Source organism: Saimiri boliviensis, chromosome 10 (assembly GCF_048565385.1).
Source record: "Saimiri boliviensis isolate mSaiBol1 chromosome 10, mSaiBol1.pri, whole genome shotgun sequence".
Lineage (NCBI taxonomy): Eukaryota > Metazoa > Chordata > Mammalia > Primates > Cebidae > Saimiri > Saimiri boliviensis.
This window is the reverse complement of record NC_133458.1, coordinates 29970980-29980987: the sequence shown is the minus strand read 5'-3', so window position 1 is coordinate 29980987 and position 10008 is coordinate 29970980. Positions and strand designations below refer to the sequence as shown.

The following is a 10008-nucleotide window of genomic DNA, read 5'->3' as shown; positions in this document are numbered from 1 at the left end:
AAATATTATTGTGCTTATAATACCATAAAGGGCTTGAAAGTTGAAAATGAGCCATGGTCTGCCAAACTAACAATGTTTAGATTTGTGCTACTTTTGAGGGGGATTGTTGCCAATCTTGGACTTCGATGGACCCTGCTGTAGGCTGAAAGAGTTCTTACATGTCCAAGAAAATTCTGGTCACCCACTGGATACCCCATTCTTTTGGTGGGATTTTCCACAGCAGGCCCATCAGAGAGGTGGCTTAGTATAATAGACTGTTAATAATTGTATTCTTTATGAAAAAGCTTTCAAAACATGCAATATGATGGAAAATCTTTGAAACTCATTTTAAATCTTCAATCTGCCAATGTCAAGCCGATAAAACGTGGAGCAGCATATGTTTTTAAGTATCTCACAGCTGTTGTCTTAAAAGCTGTAGACAGCTTTAGCTCAGCCAACATACTCATTTCCTGCAAATAAAGGGTTGAACAGATATGAATACCCATATCTCTGCACTCAAAATGCATGTGCTTGAGTATTATTCTTCATTTATATATAGCACTTTTTATTTGTAAAGGACTTTCTGATTACTCTGGTGACGTTCTCTAAGTCAATCCTGTGAATGGCATTTTCAGAGTTGATAGACAAAGAACTAAAATGCTGAGGCTGTGCCACAGGCTAAGGGCCTGTGCCTCTTGGGTCCTGCAGCTCCATGTGTTGGGATGGGAAGATGTTGAAAAATGTGAGGTGCATTTAAAGACCTCTGAATCACTACTTTCTGCCCTAAGTGGATGTTCTTGGGCAACCTGCTATGTGGTGAGATGATAAGATCTGTCCTTGGCAATGTGAAAGTAATGCTGGTTTATACTTTATGATTCTTTTCTCCTAGGCTACTTAAAGTGCTTTTCAGGTAATAACTCACAAATTACCCTAACATCTCTATGATACATGTCTGCAGCAGATATTATTTTCATTTTAGCAATAAGGAAGAAATTGAAGCATAGAGTCATAGAACAACTTAAAGCCTCCCCTGGCTCCCAGCCAGCAGCTTGATTTAGCCAAGAAGCATGCAAGTAAATTCAGTAAAGATCTTTTTTTTTTAGACAGGATCTTGCTCTATTGCCCAGGCTGGAATGAGGTGGTGCAGCCATAACTCTTCATAACCTCAGACTCCTGGGCTCAAACGAGCCTCCCCCTTTAGCCTCCCAAGTAGCTGAGACTACAAGTGTGCACCGCCATGTCCAGCTAATTTTTTTTTTTTAAAGAAATGAGGTCTTTCTATGTTGAGCAGGTTGCTCTTGAACTCCTGGCCTTAAGTGATCCTACTGCCTCAGCCTCCCAAAGTGCTGGTATTACAGGCAAAAGCCACCATACCTGGACTCAATGAAGAACATTTTGATGGAAAAGACTTCAAACATACTTATCTACCAACAACAAAACTAAGAAATAATTAGGTGGTGTGTCCAAAATAGAGCTCTTTGCATTGACGATTCTCAATAAATATTAAATGACTGCAGCAACAATAAGAATCTGCTTGTTCTTTGTTCAGGAGCTGACTGCAGATCCACTTTGGCTATTTAAACTTCTTTTCAAGGCCAATAAATTCTTACTGAATGATTTTGTTCCCCTCTATTCAGAAAATAGAAGCCCCTTTTGCATCAGAAAATGTTTCTGTGACAAAAAAAAATGTTTAAAAAACTTTATGAAAGAAACAGAAAAAAAGAAATGGAACAAGCATAGTTCCTGCCATGCATAATTAACCAGGTAACTCTTAGCATGTGTGTGTGTTTATTCATCTGATTTTCCAGCTCTTTCAAGGATCCAAATGTAAAATGGAGCACTTGGGAAAAACTCACAGATTTATAAGGCACTCTGGGGAATGCAAGGTCTATAAACCAACACATTAGCCTCATCCATAGCCAGGGTATGAAGTTCTTTTACTACCACAATATGGACCACAATGTTTCTAATCCAGAGATAATTTAGTATCAGTAGCCAATATAAGATTGGCACTGAAATGTCCTTCATTTCCCTTTACTGCTTCCAACCTAGGCAATGTAAATGTAATTGAGTGGAAATTGCTTTTCAAGGAATTGTGTCTGCACCAGAAACGTGGATTCAGAGTCCATCCCATCTCCTCAGGCCAGCTACCAAGCACTTTTCTATTTGATAACTTAACAGAAAGTTCATGTGGTGGCTTCTCATGCTGAATGCACATAGTTTAAGTAGAATTATACGCTGAATACAGTTTTCGCAAGCTGATAACCTGGGGTGCAAAAATAGAACCTTTACTTTTTTCTGTAATCAAGCTTAACTTCTATCACAAGCTCTGAGTCTTCTCTGTTGCAGGAAAGTTAATCTTCCCAATTTAAATTAATTCAAATTAGTGGTTCTTCAGTCACTTCAGGGATAAAATTAGATAAAAATTCAGGGTTTCATGCTTTCCCTTTCATTGTTTCAGGATGTCAGTGCAGTTCTGTGGGAACTGTGTGTAACATGGTGCTGAGAAGTGAGATAGCTTCTCCACTGGCATCTGATGACAGCACTTTCACCTGCTGGCCTTTGGTCAGTGGTCTTGATCTCCATAGCATTCCCTGCCAGTGTGCTTGGGTCCACTACGGCCTTTGGCTTTTCCATGCTGCTCCTGACTGGAAACCTTTGTCACAACCTCTCTCAGCCACGTCCACAACCCACTAGGGACATGGAAAATTCTTGTGGGCTCTTCTTTAAGCTGCAGGAGCCTCAGAATTGCCAGAGCCCTTCTCACCTAGATTTGCCTCATTGCCCTGTCTGCTTTGCTACTGCTTCAATGTGCCCATGAAGTTTGCTGTGCCCTCAGGCCTTACCCACAAAGCAAGCACAATTCTTCCCTGCTCTTAGAACCCTCCAAATCAATCTGAGCCTTTTCTCAACCTCACCCAGGAACTGGTCACTGCTAAACCAGGACTCTAGAGTCAAACTTCCTGAGTGCAAACACTGGCTCTGCCACTCACTAGCTATAAGACTTTGGACCAGTCTCTTGACTGGTTTGTGCCTCACTTTTCTTATCTACAAAATGGGGTCTATATCATAAGGTTATTAACATATGTACACTAAGGTTATTAACATATGTATAATGGTTGGCACATAGTAGGTACTACATGGGTTGGATATGATTATTGCTGCTGGTCCATGGTGGAGGCTGAGAATGAGGCACTTCCCCCAGAGCCATATCAGCAAGAGCCATATCTATCACCAAGCCCGTTGAGGGGAAGAATTAGCTGTCACTTTGCGCTGTCTTCCCATTCTAATGTCTACCATATAAACATTGTGCTCTGAATCCTTCAGTCTCTTAGGCTTTGGGAACTCAAAATACCTTTTCTCTTTCAAAATCCTGAACCTCTCCAATTTAACTCTTTGACTCTGCCATAGAAGACATCAAGAAACTGTTAACCTATTGGAAATTAAAAGTCAAGAATTTGTCTTTTTCACTTGTCTCTCCCTAAGATAATAACCCTGATCTACCTGATCAGGGAGAAAGACGGTAAGTTACAAAGGTAGTGTTTCCTTTTTTTTTTTTTAATGAGAAAATTAAGTTTTCATCCAATTATTTTTTTTATTTTTATTCTTTTTAAGACCATCAGAAAATTCAGAAGAAAGAGAGATAGAAAATAGGATATTGTGGGAGTAAAGAGGAGGCAGGATAAGATGGCTGACTAAATGCAGTCAGGAAGAGCTTCTGCTACCAAAAGAGACCAGAGTAGCCTAGCATATTCCAAACAGATCTTAAGAGAGAATGCACTGAGAGTGGATGGAGAAATGATGCATACACTGGGGCTGAAGGGGGAGGAAGCTGGGAACCCTGCACAAGGTTGCCAAGTGCTGGGTCTCATTCCTGCCCCTGAAAGCTCCCAAGAAAGGGGTGAGTGAAGGAATTGCAGAGTGGCCAACTCTTACAATGGACCTCTGGGATTCTAGCTACAGGAGATCGCATGGCCCCCATGAGCATTTAATATTGCAGGGAATACTACAAGGAGAGTAGTTGGTAGAGACAGAGATCTAGTCTGCATGGAACCTGGGGAATTTGGTGAGCAAAGAGCTGCAAAGGAATACAGACAAATCGCAAGGCTCTCCATACTCCTCTAGGTGGCTCTGACCTTTGTTAACTGCTTGACCTGGCAAGCAGGGCTGTCTTTACCATGGGACCAAGGTAAGTGTGATCTACATACACACACGCCCATCCTCTGGTCCCTCCCAGGGTCCCTACCTGGCCATTTCCATGAAATCAGGAACATTGTGAAGCCTCCACTGCTCTGCTAGAGCACTTTTGCCAATCACCAACACCATAGTGCTTTTACTGGTGGCCTCTGTCACCCCACCATAGCACTTTCAGTGGTGGCCCCCAATGCTCTACTGGAGCACTTTCCCCAATGGCCCCCTGACTGTCCCACTGGAATGCTTTTGCTGGCAATACCTGATGCAGCACTTTAGCCAGCAGCCACCAACAGAGCACTTTTTTCAGTGGCCTAGGACCACTTCAACCCTCCAACCTCAGTACAACCAGTGTTCAACCTAGAGGGGTCGGAGGGCAAAGGCATAGGGATGGTCCCAGCCCCCTAGGGCTCGAGCACACAGCCCAGAAGTGCTATATTGAGGGTTGTCCATCTGAAAACATCCATACCTCCAACTTATAGTTGAAGTCAATCAACTATATTCAACTTAAATGATCTAAGAGTTGAAAGATGATATAACCATTTTAAGAAAGATTCAAACTGAACATCTGGAATGGAAGAATTAACTACAGGAATTTAGGAATACAATGGAAGTATTAACAATAGAATAGAACAAGCTGAGGAATAAATCTCAGACCTTGAAGATTGCTCCTTTGAATCAATGCAAGCAGACAGAAATACAGAAAAAATAATTTTATAAAATGAACAAAACCTACAAGAAATATGTAAGGAGACCAAACCTATGACTCATTAACATTCCTGAAAGAGAAGGAAAGAAAGTAAGCAACTTGGAAAATATATTTCAGTATATAGTTTATAAAAATTTTTCTAATCGTGCTAGAGAGGTTGACATGTAAATTCAAGAAATTCAGAAAACCCCTGCAAGATACTATGTAGGATGGCCATTTACAAGACTCAGTCATCAGATTCTCTAAGACCAACGTGAAAGAAAAAAATCTTAAAGGTGCTCTTGTAAGGCAGGCCTGGTGGTGATAAAATCTCTCAGCAATTGCTTGTCTGTAAAGGATGTTATTTCTCCTTCACTTATGAAGCTTAGTTTGTCTGGATATGAAATTCTGGGTTGAAAGTTGTTCAAGGATGTTGAATATTGGCCCCCACTGTCTTCTGGCCTGTAGGGTTTTTGCCAAGAGATCCACTGTGAGTCTGATGGGCTTCCCTTTGCGGGCGACCCAACCTTTCTCTCTGGCTGCCCTTAGCATTTTTTCCTTCATTTCAACCCTCTTGAGTCTGACAATTATGTGCCTTGGGGTTGCTCTTCTTGATATCTTTGTGGTTTTCTCTGTATTTCCTGGATTTGAATGTTGGCCTGCCTTGCTAAGTTGGGGAAGTTCTCCTGGATAATATCCCGAAGGGAGTTTTCCAGCTTGGATTCATTCTCCCCATCACATTTAGGTAGGTACACCCATGAAATATAGATTAGATCTTTTCATATAATCCCATATTTCTTGGAGGCTTTGTTCATTTCTTTTCACGCTTTTTACTCTAATCTTGCCTTATTTTATTTCATTCAGTTGATGTGCAATCTCTGATATCCTTTCTTCTGCTTGATTGATTCAGCTATTGAAACTTGTGTATGCTTCACAAAGTTCTTGTGCTGTGTTTTTCAGCTCCATCAATTCATTTATGTTCTTCTCTAAGCTGATTATTCTAGTTAGCATTTCGTCTAATATTTTTTCAAGGTTCTTAGTTTCTTTACATTGGATTAGAACATGTTCCTTAAGCTCAGAGAAGTTTGTTATTACCTACCTTCTGAAGCCTCCTTCTGTCAATTCATCAAACTCATTCTCCATCCAGTTTTGTTCCCTTGCTGGTGAGGGGTTGTGATCCTTGGAAGAGAAGAGGCGTTTTGGTTTTTGGTGGTTTCATCCTTTTTGCTCTGGTTTCTTCCCATCTTTGTGGATTTATCTACCTTTAGTTTTTGAAGTTGGTGACTTTCAGATGGTTTATCTGAGTGGATGTGCTTTCTGTTGAAGCTATTTCTTTCTTTTTTTTTTAGTTGTCTTTCTAGCAGTCAGGCCCCTCTGCTGCAGGACTGCTAGAGGTCCATTTCAGACCCTGCTTGCCTGGGAATCACCCACGGGGGCTGCAGAACAGCAAGGATTGCTACCTGTTCCTTCCTCTGGTAGCTTCTTAAAGGTAGAGAAAAGGGGCCAGTTACTTACAAAGAAAACCACATCAGGTTAACAGTGGACCTTTCAGCAGAAACCTTATAAACCAGAAGAGACTGGGGGCCTATTTTCAGTGTCCTTAAAGAAAAGAAATTTTCTTAAATTTCTTTTTAAAGAAAAGAAAGTTAAGAACTTCATATCCAGCGAAACTAAGCTTCATAAGCAAAGGAGAAATAAAGTCCTTTTCAGACAAGCACATGGTAAGGAAATGTGCTACCACTAGGCCTTCCTTATATAAGGTTCTTAAGGAAGTGCTAAACATGACAACAAAAGAAATATTCCTGCCATCGAAAAAAAAAAAAAAGGCACACACACTTGGGGGTGCTGGGGCTGCTGGGGGTGGGCAGGGCAGGGGCTGGTGTAGCCTCTGTGCCTTGTTCTCCCCTGGTGCCACCCAGACATCACTCAAGATGCTGGCACCATGGAGATCTGGACTTCAGAGCATGTCTTTGACCCCTCCATGGGGAAACTGTTACAATAGCTACAATGCAGAAATACCCAAACCCTGTGAACCCAAGTGTGGTTGGAGTTGACGTGTTGGACAGATATATAGATCCCTCTCGAAACTTGCACAGCCACAGACTTCTCAGCACAGAGTGGGGACTCCCTTCCATTGTGAAGTCTCTTATTGGTGCAGCAAGAACGAAAACATAAGGGCAAGAACATTCTGTAACCGATCTTGTAGAAAAAGCAATAGAACTTAAATCTAATAATATTTCATTTACAAATATGGTTTCAGTGGATGAGAGACTTGTATACAAACTACATCCTCAGGACCCAGAAAAAACTATTTTGACTCAAGAAGCCATAATCACTGTGAAAGGAGTTAGCCTCAGCAGTTACCTTGAAGGACTGACGGCAAGTATGATATCCTCAAATGCTAGTAAAGACCGAGAAGCAATGGAATGGATAATATATAAATTAAATGCTGAGATTCAAGAACTGACAGCCTCAGCAAGAGGAAACATAAGAATGCAAATGGCATCAGCAGCATTTGCAGAGATGTGATCATGACAGTTGGTAGACAACATCAGGTACCCCAGGTCTCTCTGAGCTGACTGTATATTTATTTATTATTTTAAAAATACAACTATATTTTAGGTAGTTTTTTTTAATAAGCTGGTGTAAGGCTATGTGACTTTAACCAGATTGAGGGCCTCTAAATAAAAGGGATCATTTGAAATTAATGTTGTTTGAAATTACTATTTGATTCTGAGGGTTCCAGTATTTCTGTGAAAATTCAACAAGAACTCCTTGGAAATCTTGAATCTCCTTAAGGTGGTCTTTTCAAGCTTTTCATGCATTGGAACTCCACCTGACTTTGGACCAGCTCTAGAACCAGAAAAGAGCAAAGCCACCTCCTATGATGCCCATTGCCCTGCTGCTGTACACGTCAACAGCTTGCACAAGAGAACTCACTTAAAAGGGGAAATTGTGTAGTTTTAAAATGTATTTTGTGTAAAATAACTTGCTCTGCTATAAACCACCATTAAAAACCAGTGTTTTGATTTGGTACTTAAATATTTTTGGAGTGAAAACTACCACTAAAGTAACAGGACTCCAAGAAAAGTATAGTTTCATTACAGAGTACTGTATTGATTTGCCAAATTCTTATAACTTAGTAAACGTATTAACTTCCTTGGATTTGTACTTTGTGATTTAGTATGCTGTACCCAGGGCTTGTTATGTTAACTGAAAAAAATAAAGTCATTACCTGGTTTTGCAGTGCTCTAACTTAAATAGAAGAACAGCTGTTCACATATTCTAACATTTCACATTGTCTAACTTAAAAATTGCCATGTGTCAGAATCATGGTTTTGTAATTGCTAAGACATGATATGTCAAATTCTTTGAATATAATTACTTTTTGAGGTAATTGTGACCACAAAACATCTTTTTTACATGAAGGACCTGTAGATCTTTCGAAATTACTCAAGTGATGTCTTGCTCTGAAGCATAAACCCCACGTACTTAATGTTTTTAATAATTCAGTGTCACAGCAGGATTTAGGGGCAGTGGGAAGAACAAGGATAATGGTGGGGGGAGGCTTGGCCTGAAACTAATCACTAAGTGAATTGCATTGCAGTTTTTGTTTATGGCAATTCCTTACTTGGGATGTCAGAGGGCAGCTGCAAACTGAAAAACAATCCAGTAAATGTACATTGTTTCATATTTTGTAGCAGGCAATTATCAACCACTAAATAATAGCTTTGACATTTGCAATTGTTGCATAGAGAGTATTTTTGCTAGAAAATGATTAACTCTTGCCTTTATTTTACAGTGCACAATGTGATAAACTTCTAGTTAAGTTTTCTATCAAAGAGACCAGTTAATATATGTACATAAACCACAGAAATAGTATAACAAACTATTTTTAAATTTTCATTTTTCTACTTAAAAATTGTTTAGCTTAAGAATTCTTAGGACATTTGTAAAAGCAGGTTAAATTTAATAAGGTTTCTGATTCTTTTTTGTAACCTGAGATAGTTTTTACAAGTGAAATGACATTTCAGCTAAATAAAAGATCACTAAATAATTGGTATTTGATGAAAATCTGAATTGTATAATTTCTGCAAATTATACTTGTTCTGAAATGGGTGTAATGCCCAAATAAAAGATTTTTTTTTGAGACAGAGTCTCACTCTCTCACCACCCAGGATGGAGTGCAGTGGCACAATCTTGGCTCACTGCAACCTCTGCCTTGGGGGTTCAAGTGATTCTCCTGCCTTAGTCTCCCAAGTAGCTAGGACTACAGACATGCACCACCACACCCAGCTAATTTTTTGTATTTTTTTAGTAGAAACGGGATTTCACCATATTGGACAGGCTAGTCTCAAACTCCTGACCTTGTGATCTGCCTGACTCGGCCTCCCAAAGTGCTGGGATTACAAATGTAAGCCACTGCACCCGGCTGATAAGAGATTTTTAAACAAATCCTTATCCTTTGATTTTTTTAAAAACTCTGATCTAATGATAAAATTCTATAAATTTTCATTTTCCAGTGTAGTTAGCTACCTTTTTTGAAATAGTTGGTAACCAATAGCTTTTACCTGTTAAACATAAATGCACAGCAAGCAAATGCATCTAAGAGGACTAAACTGAAATATGTGTTCATAAATGAAGCCCTTGGACTATTTAATGCTAAAGTTGAAATGTAGATTAAGAAAAACTTTTGTTAATAAAAACTTTCTTTTAAATGGAAAAAAAAAACACTTAAGTACATAGACCAGTGACACTAGCAAGCAACTACACAATTAAGTTTACATAACCACTAGCCAACAATATAATGATAAAATGAAATCCTCACGTATCAATATTAACTTTGAATGTAAACAGGCTAAATGACGAATTTAAAAGACACAAAGTAGCAAGTTGGATAAAGAAGCAAGACCCAACTGTCTGCTGTCTTCAAGAGATCCATCTCACACATAACACCCATAAAGCAAAAGGATGGAGAAAGAGCTATCATGCAAACAGAAGACTAAAGAGAGCAGGGGTTGCTATTCTTATATCAGATCAAAAAGACTTTAAACTAACAATGATCAAAAAGGACAAAGAAGAGCATTACATAATGATAAAGGGTTCTACAGGAAAACTTAAGTATCTTAAATACACATGCACCCAACACT

General features: G+C 39.4%; 1 pseudogene; it reads left to right on the top strand.

Moving 5' to 3' along the window:
• Positions 1-6800: 6800 nt before the first annotated feature.
• LOC101033630 (PRELI domain containing protein 3B pseudogene) lies at positions 6801-7437 on the top strand (annotated as a pseudogene).
• Positions 7438-10008: the final 2571 nt, after the last annotated feature.